Source organism: Phasianus colchicus, chromosome 14 (genome assembly GCF_987193195.1).
Source record: "Phasianus colchicus chromosome 14, bPhaCol1.hap1.1, whole genome shotgun sequence".
Taxonomy (NCBI): domain Eukaryota; kingdom Metazoa; phylum Chordata; class Aves; order Galliformes; family Phasianidae; genus Phasianus; species Phasianus colchicus.
In genome coordinates, this window is record NC_143449.1 from 12,641,506 (window position 1) to 12,662,343 (window position 20,838).

At 33.8% G+C, this 20,838-nt stretch overlaps 1 long non-coding RNA gene across 2 annotated transcripts in view; it reads right to left on the reverse strand.

Annotated features, from left to right (window-relative positions):
• Positions 1-490: 490 nt before the first annotated feature.
• LOC149916022 (uncharacterized) overlaps positions 491-20,838 on the reverse strand; it is a 28,317-nt gene continuing 7,969 nt past the window's right edge. The window contains exons 2-4 of one of the 2 annotated variants that reach the window (XR_016471221.1): positions 5,286-5,349; positions 1,729-1,803; positions 491-926 (exon numbers count right to left, since the gene is read on the reverse strand). This is a non-coding gene — a long non-coding RNA (uncharacterized LOC149916022). Of the gene's footprint in view, positions 927-1,728; positions 1,804-4,483; positions 4,600-5,285; positions 5,350-20,838 lie in introns of those variants that run through there. The other variant, XR_016471222.1, reaches the window with a different exon arrangement.

The window sequence follows — 20,838 nt, forward strand, 5'->3', positions numbered from 1 at the left end:
CACACTATTTATCAACTTGCCAACATTAGGATAAAAATTGAAATCAAGTCCAGCTCATATTTATTGTTGTTTTCTTTGTTACAAATACAAGATCTTCACAATTGGCTTGCAGATAGCTACTAGCTGTCTTGGGTCATTATCTTCTATGTTTCCCTTACAGTATTCAGCTATTTTTATATTTTAATGTGGCACAGAGAGTGACTTTTAACTGGGTCTCTCACAATTAGTATTAGATGGATATGTGTAATATACTCAGCTTGTGTGAAGTTTGAGCTAAAAATAATAATAATAATATGTACTATAATAATGATAAGTCAGGAAGTAGACAATGAAGCACCAAAAAAAAAAAAAAAAAAAAAAGACAAAAGGAAGTAAAAACTTCCTTAGCTAAATTTTGCTGCAAAGATGATATAAAATATAACTCAACTCTGAAAGGATTTCACCTATGGCTTGGCCCACTTTCTAGACGAGTGCTGTGAGAAAAAAAAAGCATTTAAACTAGCCTAAAATCTATTTCTATAAAATTACTGTACATGTTTTAATCAAACAATATTTAAAATCTCCTGTAGAAAACAGATTTTCACAATTGTTCATCATCATCTTCACTCTATCCATTTTTTTAAATGCTAGGAAAAGGCTCAGAAGACAAATTATTGTATTAAAAACTTAGCAATTACTTTAATATTCTTCAAAACTTTTCCCTCCTTTTTTTGGTGCAGACCTCACAAAATGTTAAGATTACATTCAATTACAGATAAACTAGCGATCTTTAACCTCTTCTTCCCTTTCATCAAAGATTCTCCTTAAATCATGAGACCTGCAGAGTACGGGACCATTCTTTGTACAGAAAATGCATATTTGTGCTTGTCCTTAGATACCAATTCTCCAGTGTTTCTGTGAGATTTTGAAGTACAGGGAAAAGAATCCTGAAAAACAAACAAACAAAAAACCTGGGACAATATTTGAGACCTGGCATTGTGGCAGAATATCTTGCTCTCTGTTTCCAAAGATTTCATTTACATTCCTTTAGCCTAAGTAAGTATAAAAATACTCTTTCACATACATGTAAATTTAGAATAGCCTTTTCCTCACCTGGCATTTATCAATATTAAATTTCAACTATCATTTCCCTTGTCAGTTGTTTTGTTTAAATGTCTTGTTGAAAATTTCTCCTTCAGCCAATTGAAGGTCTACATGTCATTGACTACATGCAATGACAGATTTAAAGTCAGTAATTTTGCAAATTACTTTTATAAGCAACATAAAATAAAAATTTTACGTTAAAAACAAAATATGTTTATTCTTCAACCATTTGTGTGTTTAATATCCACAAAAAGCACAAAATTCTGCATCTCTTTGCCACTGGTCTTAACATTCATAGTATCATCAAAAATCTTGTGTTTTCTCAATATTTACATTTTTTTTTACAAGTGATAATTAGAGTATGGGCCCAATACAGGCTCTCCCCATGGAATCTTATGGTCACTATCTCCACAAAGAATATTTAAAATTTACCACTTCTTACCTGCCAAATATTTTTTCTCCATGGCAAAATAAAATAATAATATCAATAATAATATTAATAATTCATACTATCTTGCAGCAGCTCACCTTCTTTAGAAAAACATGCTTATCAAGTAACTTTCAGAAATCCAAGCAAAGTAATTCAACAGCATCTCTCTTTCGTGTAACACCTTGGTACTTGCAATTGCATAAAAAGTACTTTACCAATTATTTTTGATTTAGTTTGTCCAAAACCAGATGTCATTGAATGTAGTAACAAACTTCATTATCACACGTGGCCTGTGAAAAAAATAGAGATGTAAGTAAATAAAAAAATCCAGTATTTTATTTATTTATTTATTTATGTCTTACATTACACGAGCTTTACAAGCAAAAAGAAGGGAAGTTACTTTTCTCTCTCTTTTTTTTTTTTTTTTTGAAATATTTCTGATATTTATATATAAACATCTGTTTTGAAATTTCTTTTCACTTTGAATTCTCCAGGTTAGCAAAATATCTGTCAACACATTTCCTTTAACAAAAATCAAAGACCTGATATTTCAGACTTGGTTATTTAGAAGTATAAACTATTTTTGGTAAAAACATTACCCTGAATTTCAAAGGGAATAATCTGTTCATATCTGAAAAACATAAAATGTTGAAGCCAAATTGAATTTTTCAAACTATTTCTGAGGTTTAATATTCATCTTATTAAGCCTCACTTTCAATTTCAATAAATCTATTTTTTTATAATTAAAAGCAGTAGCGTTAATGGAAACTAATTTGAATTTCTAAAAATAACTGTTTCCGTGAAATGACTATCAATCAATCAATCCCTTTGAGATAAGAGCCCTATTTTGTCCTGATAGCATTACTGGTTTTATGGTATTCTCAGCTGAATTAGTTTGTTTCCTGCAAAAATGGACTTCCTTAAAATGCTGCTATCCCAGTATAGAAAAGTGTTTTAAACCAATATGTTCAGTATATTCATCATGTGTTCAAAACAAAGCATGTTTAAGTAGTTTTTATTTGCACTGCATTTTATTCATAAGCATACATACACGAAGGCACAACCCCCCTGACAGAACGGAACCTTAATAAGTAAAGTTTGAGTATAATGTTCAAATGAACACTGGACTCTACCTACTGGAGCACATTACCGAATTTGCCTTTCCTGTTACATATTCTTGAATATAAGAAAGTTGCATCCATTTTACTTAGACGGCAATTATTAATTTCCACAGAAGTACTGATAGGTCATGGCTGACCAATGTGATGATGAGAGCACTGGAAGACTTAGATAAGCAATCCTCAGAATGAACTTAACCAGGCACAGAAATCTTGCAGAATGTACTGTGTGTATTAGACAGCCACCTCCTATTGTTCAGGGAACTGAAACAGCATTTGCCAGGGCTTCAGCTGTTCAGCTCTGACCGTAGGCTGTTTGTAACAGCTATTGTTGTAAGTACAACTGATAAATATTCCAATCCAAAAATGTTATGGCAAATAAAGGGAAAAGAAAATAGAGGAGATCTTCCTTTCAGACTTCTTTTGGACCTGTATATCAGTTGCCAGCTAGAAGTAACTGGCATTCAAATTGTCATCTTCATTGTACTGTTCAAGTTTCAGAAGAGGGGGACAGAGTTTGACTCAGTCTTGTGCAGAAGTGACTGACCTCAAGTCATGGCTATACACCAACAGGCAGTAAGCACTATGCCACTGCATTCACACTCCCTCTTTTCAGTAGGACAGGGCTGAGGGTCATGGGGAGGAAAATGAGATGGAGGAGGAAAAAAATAACTTGCATGGCTCAATATGTGAACAGTTCAAGGAAGGAAAAACAAAAAACAAAGCGAGCAGCCATCACTGTACAGTGTTAAGCCACATCTTGGGAAACAGCCTCAGTATGCATTCCTTGGGCAGACAAATTTGCCAAGTGATGGTGGAAATCAGGGAGATCTGATTATCTGCTATGATGATAGAAGGTAGTTTTGCTTTTAGACTTACTTTCTTCAATTTAACTTCTGGATATGCATTTTGATGATTTTAGATAAATGTTGATTGAATTTCTGAGAAGTATGAAAAAAAGTTCACATAATCATAATGAAGAATAATAGGACAAAATGAATGCTTTAAATTAATATTGGAGTCTGTATGGTTGTTACAGTTTCTTGGTACTGGAGTTACTTGACTATCTTTAAGTGTATGCTAACTGCCTATTTATACAGACAAGTCTAATATGTTTCAAATACACAATATTTATTCTAATCAACGTCAGCAACCATACATTATTAAAGAGTTCCAGAATTAAACCAAGCTAATTTCCTCAAAACATCTTTTCCAAACAAAATATGGCTAAAATGAATATTTGGCTTTGGGCTTTACATTTGGAAGACTGCCAGATTTAGTAAAAAAGATTTCAGAATTTTCCATTTCATTTCCTTAAATCTAAACAGCATTTAAGGCTAGCTTCAAAATAAGGCATGTGATTTTGAGGGGAAGTAATTTACTTTTATTTTTAATTTTGTTAAATAAAGGGCATACTTATTATTTAGGATTTTCAAGTAGTCTTTAGGGTCATTCAATAGCTTAATTACAAGACAGGTTTGCTGAGGGCATAGTTGACTGAGAACAGATATGTTTGGTGTGAAAAAAAAAAAAAAAAGTTGTGACTTTGTGACATGTAACAATTGAAATGGAATAAAACCCAGAGCAACTCAGCCCAATGAAAAAAACACATCAAGCCTTATTACAATCTAGGTGCTGCAAAAACACAAAACCACAAGATCTTCAAGATCACACCCTAAGTGCCTTAGAATCTCTAGAAAGACTGAGGTAATCAAGCCCCTAATCTATAATGATAGATATTTGTACAGAAAGACTCTCTTCTTGCTGAGAAATTTTCATTTGATTTGGAGCAAATTTGTCTCTTGTTACTCAGAGGTTGAATGCTTCATTATATTCCTAATTTCTCCCTTGATCTTGAAAAACATACATTCCTCTCCCAATACACTGCTGCTCTGCGCCTCTTCTGTTTTCTGCATGTAGAGCACACTAGATGCTCCAGAGATATCAGTCCATAACAATTCACAGAATCTACACAGATTAAAAGACAAATGAAGATCATAAATAATGCATGTAAGATTAAGTGCTATCTACCCTATTCTTGGGTGTGTGTATTTTGTGAAATCTGTTTCTGCATCTTGCATACAAATGTAAATTAGCCAGTTTTGGAGGATAAATTGGGATGTATTCTTGATAGCATCTCTAAAAGCAGTACAGAGCTCAAACTTGTTATAATGAGATTTTGTTAGAGGAAAAGAATAAAAAATAAACGTTGGTCCCTGGTAGTTAGATTTATTAGTATTGCTTCTTTTCCTAACACTGAGGGCTAAACAACTCGTGTTGTTATTTTACATAATACTAGCAATATTTTAATAATAGTAACACAAATTTACTCATTAGGCAATACATAATTCTGGTTATATAATAATCAGGTATTATAAAATGTTAATATCAGAAAACAGCTAGGCAAATTTCAGTATGGCAGTAATATTAGCTATTGTTGTTATTTACAGAATATAGTTCGGTTTATTCGGGCTCCATGCTGCCAGTAAAAAAATATGTCAGCTTTTGTTTTAAAGAAAAAAGCATCATAAATAATTTTATATCTGATGCTACAGTCAACATTTGTGAAAGGACAGAATCCAAAAGTTTTATTACTAAAGCAAACAAGTTTACTAAAAGAGTAAAACAAAAAATGACTTCTTGGTGGTGCTTACCTTAATTCTTATCTGTCAGGAAAACTGTGTTCTCACTTTCTCTCACTGTCTTTTCCTGAAGACACTACCAATGAAAAATAGCAAAGAAAGTGAAGAGAAATTTGTCTTCATTTTATGTGCACCATGTACTGGTTATTTGGTGATACTCTAGAAGATATTGTATAGCAGCACTCAAGTTTGAGTAACCGCCAGAGGACTTCACTGACTATATTCTTGTTAAATTCTCGTGTGTCTGTAAAATAACTAGTGTACAGGTCAGCTCTCTTGTGCCTTTTTGCTCAAATATTTTTCTCAGGAAATGCATTGCTGCTAAAGACAACAAATTAAACATGAGACACAAAGTCAGAAAGTGCAGAATCCATTCTTAATAAAGGTAGTTTACATGCTACTTGATGGGTTTCTGCTCACTGAGGCTATGGAAGGGTCTATTTTAATTTAGCTTGTATGGAATTAATTCATTTGACAGGGTTTGAGTGTGAAATGGCAGATTGCCTCTTTTAAACACATAAAGTTACTCGCTCAAGTAGGTAAGAGACAAGGTAAATGAGTTTCATTCATCTATCTCCTTTCCCTTTTCCAGATTTCAAATCCTCCCCCAACACTTTCTTTTTTTTCTTTTCTTTTTTTTTTTTTTTTTTAATTAAGCATTTGGATATGCAGAGCCAAGCCTGCATGATTTCACAATAATTCTAATAATAAAAATCAAAACAAGATCTCTCCTGACTACTAGGATACTACAAAGGGTCGTTTCCTCTTCCGTAATAAGTCACTTTCCTGCACAGACTTTTTTTTTTTTTTCATATAATCAAAGTAGTTGACTGAAAAAATCACTAGTAAATATGCATTTCTCACGGCCAACATCTGAGATATTTTTTCCTTGTCCTCTCACTAGTAATAATACCATGTATTTCAACAAAGCTGAAGTGAGACCATTTCCAGGAGATAATTAGCTGCCCTATATTATTTTTGAAAGATCATTAGAGACCTTTAACATCCTCAAGAACAAAAATGCAGTAGCTTCTCTCTAAGGAAAAACGGCACTGTTCCCAAATTCAGTTTGTAGCTGTAGAATATGTAATCTACACTTATTTATTAGAAGCTAGATGCATACAGTATTGGGCTCTGCATCTACAGATTTTCATGACCAAGCAGATCTGTGCACCTAACTATCATTAGTACAGATTCCAGACTGTTTACCCAGTTCAGATTTAAATAAGATATGAGTTATATCTGAATAAATTGAATTTATTCTATAAAACATTAAAAAAAAATAAAAAAAAAGTCGCCTGGAGATGTAGCTCTTCTCAGAGAACAAAAACATAGTTAGAAAGTATTATTTTTTGGCTTCAGAGAAATCTCTTACTGTAAGATAAAAAGCTGTATAACAAATACAGATAGCTAGAAGATTTAGGGACTCACTGGACTCTCATCTTTCAGAGACCATGATTTCTTGGTAAAAATACTATTCTTCTTGCTTGCAGGGAAAAAATAAATCTTTCTTTCCTCTGTCTTAAATAAGGTGGTCAGAGAAACAGATGGGGAAAAAAAAAAAAAAAAAAAAAAGATCTATTAAAGGGAAAAATTCTGTCTTCTATAAAAGTCAGAAGGAATCAATGGAATAACACAAGACACTATGAAGGAAGAGGAAAACCAAAGGGAAAGTTGTCCTGTAGGGATTCATGTCACACTGTGGTAAGAGTAGAATTATACAGAAGAGGACACACTCCATTTTTTGCGGACAATAGGCACATCAGGGTATTTACGTGCTTCTGTTTTAACCTGCTTCTGAAGTAGAGTGTTTTGTTTATGTGTAATAGAAGTAGAGAAATATCAGACTGTTATATTTATTATGCAAGTTTCTAAAGAAAGTTGCTGTTGGTTCTAAATGACTTTTTCAGTTTTCATTGACTGTGTAAATAGAGTCAAAAGATTTGATTACAAAGGAAAGTATTAATTCAGAACTCCATCTGTAATTCACTGTCCACAAAAAAAAATGTAACTGGAATTTACCTTAGCTCTTTGGAAGAAATAGTCTAACAAACTCAGAATAAAACCTTGAATTGAAAAAAGGTGACTTGATAAGCAATATTAAATCCTATCTATATGCTTCTTTATTTATGAGCTTGAGATGAAAATTTGTAATGTTTCTAACTTTAATGAATTATCAAATAAGCTTGTAAGAGATTGGAGCAGGAAAGGAAGAGATTGAACATGTTGAGGGAGAGAAGGGAAAAGGATAGGGAGAGAAAAATAAGGAGCTTTTCAATTGCATTCATATTTTTAGCTGCTATAACTCTTCAGAATTACAGTTGTAGGAAGAAGTATTACTTTTTTGAAAATTTCTCATAACTGTTGATGAAGGTGAAAGCCTGAATATCAACACTGTCCTCTGTGAGGAAGGAAAAAGGGTGTTTATGTTTTTCAATTTGAAGTAGTTTCACATCAGTATTTTAGTACAGATCTGTAATACTTAAGAGGGTCCCTATGTGTTATTATGCTAGGGTGTGTTGAGTAATTCCAAACATAGATGTGTGTGAACATTAGATAGTTGTCTAGTTAAGAAAGAAACTCACAACATTACTTTATATACTGCAGAAAAATAACAGCAAAGTTAAAGGTTGTGACAAAATCCTAATCTGCTCTATCAGAAATGTTTTGACAAATTCTGAGTTTTCTGCTACAGCAGACAATATCCTGTTTATCTGATCATAGGCATAGTATGATACAATGAAATGGATCCTGAACCCTGCACTTCTCCAAGCAGTAAGAATCCTGTCAATACAGAAGTAAATTAGAACGTGTTCAAAGAGTGGAATATTTGTAGTTATATGGAGAATTTTAGCATGCATGCAGGACAAACATGGTAAGAGCTCACTGGGGGCAACATCTTGCTGTTACTGATATGGAAAATGAAAGATGAGGGAACAAGTGAAAAAAAAATACCAGATTAATGAACCTACCTGTATTCACCAAGAGAAAAAATGCATTCAGGCCCTTCAAAAGGAGAAGTAAAAACTCCAGAAATGGAATCAGTACAGCGTAAAGCTGGTACAAATACACTATAGCACAAAGCACTGAAACCTACTTCACCTGCCCAAAAGCTAGTTCAGACTTCAATTTTTTCATTTATTTATTTTTTTATTTAAGAAGTTTGCTTCATTGTTCTGACAATTTAAAAACAAAGTTAGGACTTTTGGAAGAAATTATCAAGGAGAATGTAGCAGCAGCAAATCCTAAAGTCACTGCTGTGATTTATTTTATTCTGTTTCAGCAATCCTGGTAGAGAGGGAATTGAAACAGTGGTATCTGTGGTGAAGGTGGTGGTGCACTTTGAAAAGATCTGAAATGAAACTGAGCACTAGTTATTAAAGCCACTCAGTGTGGGCAGATGCTGAGGGTGCTCTCAAGACATTCTCAAAAATGAAAGAGTAATACAGATAATAATTAATCAAAATAGAGCCAGAAATTGGAAGTGCATGTAATATATTTGTAAGAGCCATATAATGTAATGAAAAACGATGCAAGCTTAAATATCAAATAACAGTGAATTTCTAGCATTCTTTCACTTTTGGTGCAACTACGTATTTATTCAACTTTGCATTTCTTCTTGGAATTACTAACTTAGAGAAGTCAGTGCAAAAATATATATATATTTATAAGGCAATGATAATCTATCAGTTTGGATGTAGATTTGATCTAGAACAAAATGTTCTTTCTGAAAAAAAGCAATCTTCTACTTCATTGTCTTCTCCTGGGGAAAGTACAGTGCTCTCTGCTTATAATTTGTCACCACAGCAACTTTATTTCTAAAAGTCAACAATTTCTTCTGTGCAAAAAAGATAAAAATGTTTATGGTAATGATTAGCAGGGATCTCAGTAGACTTTCTGTCATCTAATATTTTTTTTCTCTTGCAAAGCCAATGAATCCTCTAATATTTGTATCAGGACTGAAAAGGATCAAGAATTATAGGAAAAAGAAACTATATAATCTTAGAGTGTTAGTATATAATCTTACGCATATATTACTGGTTGCACGAATTTAGTAGACAGGTCATAGTTGTACATTGATATTTTCAAAGAACTCCCTATAAAACATGAAAATAGTATATTGAGTTATTTTACATCATTCAAGAACTGCAAAAATCAACATATTCACTGTGTCTCATTACAACTAGAACTTCAACTCTTTCTATGCAGTTCCCTCCATATTTCTCTAACATAGTTTTATTCTAAAAAATTAGAGCAGTCTCTCCCTAGCCTTTCTGTCCCAGGAAAATTACAGCATCTGATTCAGACTTTATTAATCATAGAATAATTTGAGTTGAAAAGGACCCTTGAAGGTTATCTACACCAACTCTTCTGCAATGGACAGGAACATCAACAGCTCGATCAGATTGCTCACAGCCCCATCCATCCTGATTTTGTATGTCTCAAGGGATGAGGCATCAATCCCCTCTCTGAGCAGACCTCTTCCAGTGCTTCACTACCCTTATTGTAATAATTTTTTTCCTTATATCTGGTGAAAATCTACCCTCTTTTAGTTTAAAACCATTTCCTCTTGTCCTGTCACAACAGACTCTGCCAAAGACTCTGTCCCTTTCTTTCTTATAAAAGGGGATTTTCTAAGATTTTCTGTAGCAAGAATCTTTGTCCTGCTGATCACTAAATGCTTATAGGTTTTTGTGTTCTGGCCCTAAGCTAGAAAAAGAAAGTTAAACAAAACCGACACACCAAACACATACAAACAAAAAGAGTCTTATTGCTTCTTTCTCTTTCAATAAGACATTCTTAGATTACATTCCCAAAGCATCTCTAAGGCCATCTTTTCAGTCCTTAGTTGATACGTTAGCCTGATTCTTTCCACTGGTTTAGGTAAGTCATTACCTTGTTTATTCTAGGATAATCTCAAAAGGTCTAGAAGATACCACTTTCTCCCAATCCTCAATTATTAATAATGAATCAAGTGTGACTGGAGAAACTAGCTCTGTTTTAGTGACCATCACAGACCACGGTACATAAACCCAATCATTCAATAGTTTCCATTAAAAAGATTAAATTAAAACTGATGGGCTTTTCCCCTCACCCTCTAATTACTCTTTATCAGTTCTTCCTGATGTGAAGTTGGAAATGTGAAGTTGGGTAAGACCCCAACATGACTGGCAATGAAACCCTTCATAGTTGCAATGAAATCACGGAGATAAGTATAGCAAAACATCAGAAAGTAAGTTTTGAAAACACTATAAGTTATGAAGAAAAAAAAAATATTAAAAAATAATGAGAATAAGTTAAGTTTGATAATGTTTCTATAGTCTCATCTTACATGATTGCTGACTATATCAGAAGATAAATTGTAAAATTGCTGAGGGTATTTCTAGCTCAATATTGATGTAGAATCATTAAGAGATGTAAGTGTCTCATCTCTGCTGACTAACAAAAAAAGAAAACCATGCAACTAGCTGTGAGAACACAAAAATGAGGCAAATAAATAGAGTGGCATTATTATAATGTCATACCACCAATGACTGTAATTAGAAATGCAATACTGATGTCTGCCTTCAGATTTTGTTTTTTTTAAAGAGTCCGGGTATTGTTTTTATAAGTAGAACTTGTGCCACTCAATAAACTTTGTGTCTGACAGACTTTGAAAGACAAGACACTCATTTCTTACACTGAATTGGAAAACTAAATTAACACTTCATAGATTTGATGACTGAAAAGTCTATTTTAGTATTTATCTTCAGAATATTTTTTTTTAATCATGTATAAATGATTATCCAGTAAATAATGCTGATTTGTTATCAAGAACGAAAAAGTTTAAAAACCTGTCTAGGGAACCTCTCTGAAAAAAAACGTGTAAAGTATTGAAAATGGGTTTTTGCATGTCTGTGATCAACTCCTTGAAAATTGGTGGAAAAGAGGAATTAAGAAATGTCTAAAAATAAAAAGAATTATTAGTGGTTACTAGTTAAGCAATATTTAGACATATTTCTTCAATTTTTCTAAATTACTTTTTGTTTATCTGTTCTGTTGCCAGTTATTCTCAAAATACTTTTTTTCACGTCATCATATACACTTAAATGCGTTAACACAGTGCACTAACTACTCTTTAGTTTTAAGAAATACTTTTTTTTAAGCCTGTAATATATTACAGCTGTTTAAAACCTAATAAAAATACAGCACACGTCATTTATTACCCGTCATTTCCATATAAGTAATTCTCATTCTCACAAAAAGTCAAATTTAAGATACTCCGTTAAAGAATTCCTTCAGACTTGTCAGTCTTATTATGTTAAAATTTAAATGACATATTCTGAGAAATTCAGTGTTGAATACTGTTGATCAAAGGCAATAGTGCAGTTGAAGTCAAATTCAGTGATTAAAAAACCCCTGAAAATGCAGTCCAGCTGTCAGTACTTTTCAGTACAGATTTACATCAAGCCACTTTAAACTTCTCTAATAATTCTTCAAGCACTCTCCTATAAATCAGATCAAAATGTATTCCTAGTCAAATCTCTTTTTCCTTATAAAATTTGATATTTGTCTGTCGGATGGATTCAAAAATTTACTCACAGAGAGTACTCTATGGTTTGTAAAAACTGATTCAGATTCTTTGATGGTCAAAAGAAAAGTTGTTCCTATTCTAGATCAAATGGAAGGGTACAACCTGATCTTTAGGAGATCTGATTTAGGAAGAAGGTGATGGAAATCGTGAACATGAAGATGGTGGTTTGGGTTTTTGTGGTCCCTCCAACCAGAGTTCCTGGGTTTGCGAAACTATTTTATAATTGAACTGAGATGGACCTACAACAAGAAGGGAGAACTGTATTTTCACTCATTAAATTTAAACTGATGAGGGAGAGAGCCAAGGGTGACCAAACCAAAGCACCAAAATCAGCTCACTACAAACCATAGAAACTGGCTTAATTGATTTCCATGGACTGGGAAGTGACACCACTTGATGACTGTACCACAACTACAAATTCAAAGTGCACATTCAAAACAGACTTACCTCTGTAGGATACCAAGGACACAGAGAATGAGGATGTTGTTTATTGATCTATCTGTAGTATGATAAAAGTACAGTTTGAACAGGAACACACTTTTAAGTAAAGAGTTCGTTATTGTGTAAAGAAGAGCCTCTCATTCTATCCCTGTCTTACTAGTCACTTTAGTAGTGTATACTGTAAAGCACCCCATGCCTTTCTGTTGGTGTTTTTTTTTGTTTTTTTTTGTTTTTTGTTTTTTTTTAACTAACAAGATTCTCTAGACTAAGGCAGGAAGTACATGCTTTGGAAATGAAAGCAGTCATAAGCATTAGATAGCAAGCCTGATGGTACAAGTTTCATCATTTCAGAGAACTATTTATATCTCCTGATAAAAAGATGCCACCAGGTATTGCACCTGCTCCTTGCATTTTGATGAACTGTTTAGCATTGTACGTGTAGACAGAAACATTGCTATTCTTGTTAGTAGGAAAATGGGCAGAAAAAAAAGCATTATGTTCAACAGTGGCTTCTGTGTGAAATCTCAGTGTTCTCAGTTTGTTTAATGAATCACCTTGTTGTACCCAAAATACATATTTAAATAGGTGATCTTTGTGGGCTTCAAATAAAAAACTTCTTCAAATAAACCAGTAGGTACTTTTGCTAATATAATTTAAGACCAAAGAAATGTAATGTTATCAATTTAAGTTTCATTTCTGTTTTGGCAAAAGACTACTCCCCTTCTGGTAGCAGAACCAGCTTGCTAAGTGATGATAGCTTATTTTGCATGCACATCTGTGCAGAGAGCCAAGCAATTCTTCGGTTCAGGTAGATAAATTACCAGCTTTCATATATGACAGATAGTTTAATGCATAGTAAAACAACTGCTGTGACTACTCATTGCTGCTAAATGTAACAGCAAAAAATTTCTATGACAGAAACGTAGTAAAGAAATATGCTATACTGTGGACAGATGTCCATAGGACATTAAAAAGAAATCTGTGTCCTCTTAGATTTAAGCAAACAACTACAGTAATATGATTTACAATAATTTATTTGATTCTTAGCATGTTTTATCTTAATAATGTTCATATAATATCAGTTGCATATTTATTCTTTCTCATGCTTTAAGAGTCCATTTAACTTCTGAATGAAGGAAAAAGCACTTAGAGGAACAGTCACTGATGACAGACTATTGTTAAAAAGCCATCTTATATTCAGATCCATCTGCTGCTATCCTGCGAGCAATGTGTTATAAACTAATAAAATTATTGCAAGGGTAGGAAAATCAGCAAAGAGAATTTAAAAAGAAATTCCATTTGTCTTATAGATAGAATAATTACATTGTTTTATGTCACAGCACTTTTTAAAAAAATATCATCTCTGCAAAATGGTCTTCATTTCAGATTGCTTCACAGTCATATCAGAATTCAAACTAGTAATTATTTCAATTGTCCATAAATACTGATTACATAAAAAATATATTTGTTGCACAATGCTGAGACATTTCAGAACTGTGAGGATAAGCCTAAAATACATTCACATTTCTGAAATGTAAGCCAGTATGAAAAATCACAGACACACAGAATTAGCATTATGATTAGGACAACTGATACATTTAAAAATATTCTGACAAGTCTGTTTTTAATTATGTATTTATCTTGTCATTTGTTAAGTACTACAAAATTTCTTAATATTTCCTAAACCTCTTCAACTACTTTGTTAAAGAAAAAAAAAATCACATAGATGAATACATTCTGCTTCAGTGCCTTGTCTATCCCATTGGTAGACACGAACACAAATTCCTATGGGTTTTACAAATGACTTAGGAAATATTTTTCTAGCTCCAAGTCTTCCCAGTTTTCTTGGTGAGGAATAGAAGCAATGATAGAAAAAACGTACAGCAAATTGTGAGTCTAGCTACATAAAGCTTTGTTTTCATTGCAATTGTTTGAATGGTTTATATCTAATTGATGAACCTCAGTGCCTGTGTTTGAATGACTTTCAGTTCCCCAGTGTCTCAATCAGCACAGTGCAGACACACAAACTGTGGGTGGGCTTCCTCACACTGTTACGCTGATGCAGCTTCTCCATCTTAAATGACCACCTGAGCTGAATGTGATAGACATTTTATCTGGGAGTTTATGCAGTCTTTGGCCTTTTCTGAGGCAGACTGACAGGTTTTTTTTTTCTGTATTCAACACATACAATTCACGCAGAACAAAAGTTCAAAGTGTAATTCTTATTTATTTAGTCCCAAGTATTTTTCTCCCTCCATCTCCCTACTCCTCCTTCTACCCCCCCTCAATTAATAGCAAGCTTATACCTGAGATCTAGAAGAAACTCTAAACATGAAATATAAAAGATGCAAGTGAAAGGGCACTGATGGCAGCTACTGAGACATATGGTTGGTAAAAAAATGAGACTGCATTAACACGTTCTTATATGTAACTACTCTTTTTAAAGATGGTCTTATTACAGAATACACAGGGGCATTTTTGTCAGTTACTGAGAGACATATGGCTGCTAAAAAAATAAAAATGCATTAACAGATTTTATATGCAATTTCACTCTTTTAAAAATGGTCTTATAGCAGAAAACACAATATCTTCCCTTTATTCTTTTCAGAGCAGTGATCAGAGGGAAAGGAGATTCATTAATATACACATTAGCATCAACAGGCAGAGAATGCAATCATTAGTGTCATGGCTCAGGTGTTTTGTGAATGCAGCTGTAGGATCAAATCATATCACACTAATGTAAATTGTAATGAAGCTTTCTACCAGATTTTCCTATTGTTTAGGTGTTAAAACTGTTTTGTCACAGATTTATGAAGTACACTGACAATAGTAAGCTAACCTTTGTTATCATCTTCTTCTGTTTAAAGAAATCAATAATCAAGCTGTCATAGTCTATTTTCTGCAGGTTACCCTTTTTCCTTCTGGTGGAGTGGATAAATACTTTAAAAGTGAGAGCTGTAGAAAGGGTATTTGACAGAAGTATTAACTTTTTGGGATTTTCCACTAGAGACAAAATTTCTAGTAGAGTCTAGCATACTCCAAATATCAGGGATAAAAGCATTACCTACGTATTAGTTTACAAACAAAGAACATTCTGTAGACAGATTTATAAAAAATGCCCCTAATTGATTTCAAAGTAAAATTTCACATTTTTGTACTTAGAAGAGTATCAAATATTTCTGGCTTAGTATAGTTCACTTCTGTATCTGCCTTTATTTATTATTTAACTAAATGCTATTGAGTACAATTAGGTCACAGAATGAAATTACACCATTAATGATGAGGCCCAATTATGTACTTTCTACAATCAACCTTGGAGACAAAGCAATAAAAAGACTCACCAAAATGGATATAACTGTTTGGAATCAAAGATATTTTTACATATCATATATACATACTATGTAAGTAATCTGATGAAAAATAAATATAGAGCTCTGAACCTTCTATTAAGAAATGCAGGCTTACCTGAAAAACAGGCCTTAGCCTCCAGCATGGTTCCTAAGAATGCTATTTTTTAATGTTTCAGCTGGTTTAAGCACAAGATATGCCCAGAAGTACTCCTTCCTCTGCTCTTTAGAAGTCTAGCAAGACTTCTCTGGTGTCTAACCCCTATGCAAGTTGCACAGTAAGTAAGATCAATTCTGATCCGACAGCAATACTTTCTAGTGAATAAGTGGGCTGAACCAATTCCATTGCAGTCATGTTCATTAGGTTCAATAGAGAAACTGGATCTTTCCTGGTAGGTAAAGTCTGTTCTGTGCTTAATTCCTCCCTCCCCCTCCAACTAGTCTGATTTTTCATTCTCAGTCCAAAATTCCACATACTCTTGGTGATAGTTCTAATCAGAACTAGTAGTGAACTTACTTCTACTATTTAAAAACTTATCTTAAATTTCACTTGGTGCAGAGTGAAAACTCTATCAAAGTGCCTGAGCACCCTTGAAGTTTAATTGACCTCATTTACATATCTTGTTCTGACAGAATCATATATTACCGTTCCATCCCATGGGGAGAAAGCAGATCACAATTTTGTCACTTGCATATATAAAATCAGCATACCAAAGGTTTATTCACATTAGGAAAACAGTGTTCTGTGATTTTGGATACTTCTGTTGAATACAAAGTGTCTTGCTAAACGGTTACCTGTACTCCATCATTTAAATGGAAATGAATACATTAAATAAAATTCTTGAGGTACCATATGGTGTCTTCAATGACTATATAGGATTTTAATACATATATCAATGGCTTATAGTAAGCACAATATTCCAAATGTAGGAGCTTCTTTTCCTTTGGCTCCAAGCACAGTTAAAAAGTGCTACTCAAATAATATTGGAGCTGAACCTTGACCAATGGATTTCTCACTGATGGTTTTGTGGGCACATGTTACATAAATCTAAGAATTCAGAATTCTCATTAGTGAAGAGGAATGATTCAGACATTGATGGAATGATAGAGATTCACAGTTGATGATTTTCATGACTACTATTTAGAGAACTGGACTGAAAGAAATCTGTGCTGACCTGAGCCAAAATTTAATGCAGCTCAGAAAGGTTTGAAGACAATTTTTGGCAAGAAGTATCCAAACAAGCTGGAAGGCTGCAGCTGTGATACTCACATTAGGGGTAATAAGAAAAATAATTAAAGTACATTTTCCTAGTCAGACCAAAGGCCCATTTTTATTTTCTGTCACACTTCTGGCTGCAGTCAACAGCTGATAACTAGATAAAAAAAAGAATATAATAAGAAATATGGGATCTTCCTCATTCGTACTTTCATAGAGGTTCAGGAACTGCTTGCAAAACCAGTATTACATATTCAGATGTCTTCAGTAGTTTTCTGAAACCCTACCCATAGCATGGTGTATATCTAGAGGCTGTACTTGTAGTGTTTTCTTCATACAGAATTTTGATGTAGTTTAGAAATTTTTTTAGGGAAATTATGTTCAGCTTTTAACCTAGTGCTTCAGAATGAACTTAAATGCCATCAATCAACTTTTTTGTTTGTAATCCTATCTGTTCTTCCCTTTTTCCAAATAACATAATACATTACAGGAATGTGTTTTAGGATTCATTTTATGGAAGCATGAAATGAAAAGAGCACAGAAAGTATCCTCAGTCATGTAAAAATGAAAATCTAAGAATTAGTGTCAGCCTGAACATCAGTGCAGCATCAAGATAGAGCAACCATATTCAAATGGAGAACCAGATCTCCTCCAACATCTTGTTGCCAGTGGTAGTTTTGTTTTCTAAAATATTCTCAGGTAGCCTCAAGCTGTCTCCAGCTGTTATTTACTCTAATGAACTTAAAGAATCATTCCACAAACCTGGAAGTCAAAGGGTTGCATAAGCTGAATATTCAGTAAGTCTCATCCTGGTTCTGACTTACGGGTTCTTTCTCCACTCAGTACAAGCCTGAAATGGCAGCCTGCTCTTCTGTGGGAAATCATTTGCCCCATTTCTTAGTAAATACCAGAAGGGAGATTAATGGAATTGTTCTCAGTCCTTCACTCTGAATCTTTCCCTGAACAAGTACTTCCTAGGACAGAAATACACAAGTAAAATTATCCTGTAGCCCAATAGTTACAGCATTACCCTGGAGAGGAATAGATACAAATTCTATTCCCTGTTCTACTGAATACTTAATGCAATATATAAAATTTTCTGTGTAGTAGAGACAAAAATGTCTAGTCCTTTAATCCCAGCGAGGCTTAGACTTGAGGTAAGAAATAACACACTCAAAGTTGTGGAGACTAAAATATCTCCTAGCAAGTAAAGAAGCAAAACTTCATACATAAAAAGTGCCAGAGAGTCGGTGAGCTCATCAGTATTAATAAGATTATACAGGAGAGACTTGTGGTTTTGGTAGCGTAGAATTAAGGCAATCAAAACCTTGATAAGAACGCTATTGTCACTGATTGACCATCTTTTCTGAAAACCATCAGCCTGGAGAATTACATTAAGTCAATGCTATGAGCAGAACTGTTTGCATACTGCCCATGTAGGAAAGATGACAAAAGATAAAAGAAATTTTAAGAGCCCTAATTACAGACTTATTGCATTAGGAAGTAGGAAATTAAGAAACTTAAAGAAGGAAAGAAAAAACAAGTAAGAACAATGAATAAAACTTGCTGGGAAGATCTTGAGATAGGGCTAAACAAATTTATCATCTCAGCAGATGACTAGAGAAGATTCAAGTTCACAGGTGCAGCACCTTTTATCAGTTGCTGGGGGAAATTTGTGATCTCATGACAGCCTTCATTTCAACCAGCAATCAGTGCAACAGTGCTCCAGTACACTGAATATGTTTTTCTGAACAATTTTCCACACTAATCATTATTGAAGATTGTGCTAATTCCTCCTGGACAAAGACTGTTGATATTTAACTGACATTACTATTACAAAAACAAAAGACTGGAGACTGTTACTAGTTGCAATATTTTATATCACTGAAGATAAGATATCCATTGCTGGGGTAGGTAAACTCTCATGCATACATCTCATGTTTTTGAAGACATCTGAAGAGGTTTTAATGTAAGGTGCCATTTTACATCCTTTTAGCATGATGCTGCTATTACAAGGTGAATTATATTAGAGCACAATGTTTAAGGCACTTGGGGAAGATAAGGTGCTCTCAAAGACGAAGGACAACATTGTCCTAGATATGAATAAGTTATCAGTTGTGTCCTTAGGATAATTCATTATTTGCTATTTATGGCAAAGAAGAAGGCAGAAATGAGTTGAGATGTCCCAGGCCAATGAGCAGGTCATAAAAAATAAAATAAAATTCCTTGCTTACTGGATGATTAAAGCATTGCCCTTTTGTGCTGTGTAGTAAGTAGCATATTAAGTTGATTCCAGGAAAGAGAGAAAATGTGGACATTTGCCAATTTTATGAGCAGGTTTGTTAGTAAAGGTCAACATAAGGCTAATCAGTACTTAATTATTTTAATCTCCTCATTGAAATTGAAAACAAAAGGAGGATTTCTACCTCCTGTAAAAGACTCAGTAAGGGTTCATAAATAATTAAATCCAAAAAGTTGAGTTTACAAACTGTTACAGGTCTGATAATGAAATTAAGAGAGTAGAAATGGCTCCTTTTCGCTTATTCAAATCAAATAAAAGTAATGTATTTTGATTATTGTGCCAGACTTGAAACACAGACCAAATACCAAAGTCTCAGTATCTATTAGGTTTGACAGCCAACTCATTTATATGCAAGATGTCTTCATTTGATTTGGTGAAAATCAGTTTGGCTTTTTTTTTCTGCTCTGACAGATTTATATACTCAGTCCTGATCATAATTGCCAAGCCTTGTTTTGCTTAAGCTGTGTGCCTCTGCCACATTAACACTGAAATGGTGTGGGCTGGCAAAGCAGCCCACAGCTCTTGACACAGCTGTTTCTTCCTTTGACTATTGAAAGAATGTCTAGAAGACTGGTTTAGACATGACACCCAAATATTTAAACAACTCAACTCTCGCACAGTAACTTCTTCCCAGAAGATTTTCTATTACTATTTACATTGGTTGCTCTGAAAGTAACATCCCCTATTTATTTCATGGAAAGCACAACAGATGCAAGAAGCGTAATAACACTGTTTAATAGAGCAAATTCTCAGCTACAAAATGCTATTTTTCAACATAGGCAACACAATTAGCTATGGATTTTAGCCAGTGATGAATGAGAGGCTGCATGCTGTGTTTGTAAAAATCCACACCAGCATCACCACTGCTGAAATGCAGTACCCACTCCCTCACTGTGGTCACCTCCACTGTTTGATCTCCATAAAAATTCAGAAAGCCCTGATGAATGCCAATGGATGCAGGGTTTTTTTGTTTTGTTTTGTTTTTTTTTTTGTTGTTGTTTTTTTGTTTGTTTGTTTTTTAAATGCATGGAGGAATTCAATTCCACCCCTTGGCTTCGTACACACTTCCAAGTTAGGTGTCATTTTGCCACACTGTCCCTCTGCTGCCATATGTATCACAACAACAAGATGGAATATTGGTGGGAAGATTCAGCCTCTACTGCCATACCACCAACATCCACCTCTGATATCGTGGGCCAACATCATAAAATAAGAGACATTACTTTCAGAGCACCAGTACTGTTCAGTGGCTTCCTGGCAAAAACACTTTACCAACACTTGGTAGTGAATCAGAAGTTTTTACTTATATTAATTTAATGCCATAGTTGTAAAAGTATCTGGATAGCATTGTTTGCATATTTAATTCCCCTTGAAAACAAACCATAACTCGTCTTTCTTACTTCAAGTCTTTTTTTCTTTTTTAAATCATTTTTCGTTGTTTTAATTAACGGTAGGTTGAACATAGGTTCAAACTAGAATGAAACACTTCTCCTTTCTCTTCCACTGAATGTTTCTCACTGGTTAGTTTCAAAAGTAATAAAGGCAAATCTGAAAGAATAATTTTTAGCTGTCAAATTTCAAATATTGATCTTATCTAAAGTAAATATACAGAAGACAGATGTTATTTTCTCACCTCCTCAGAAAATTTTGATATTGTTTCCTCATTCCTGCTCCTGAACAAGATT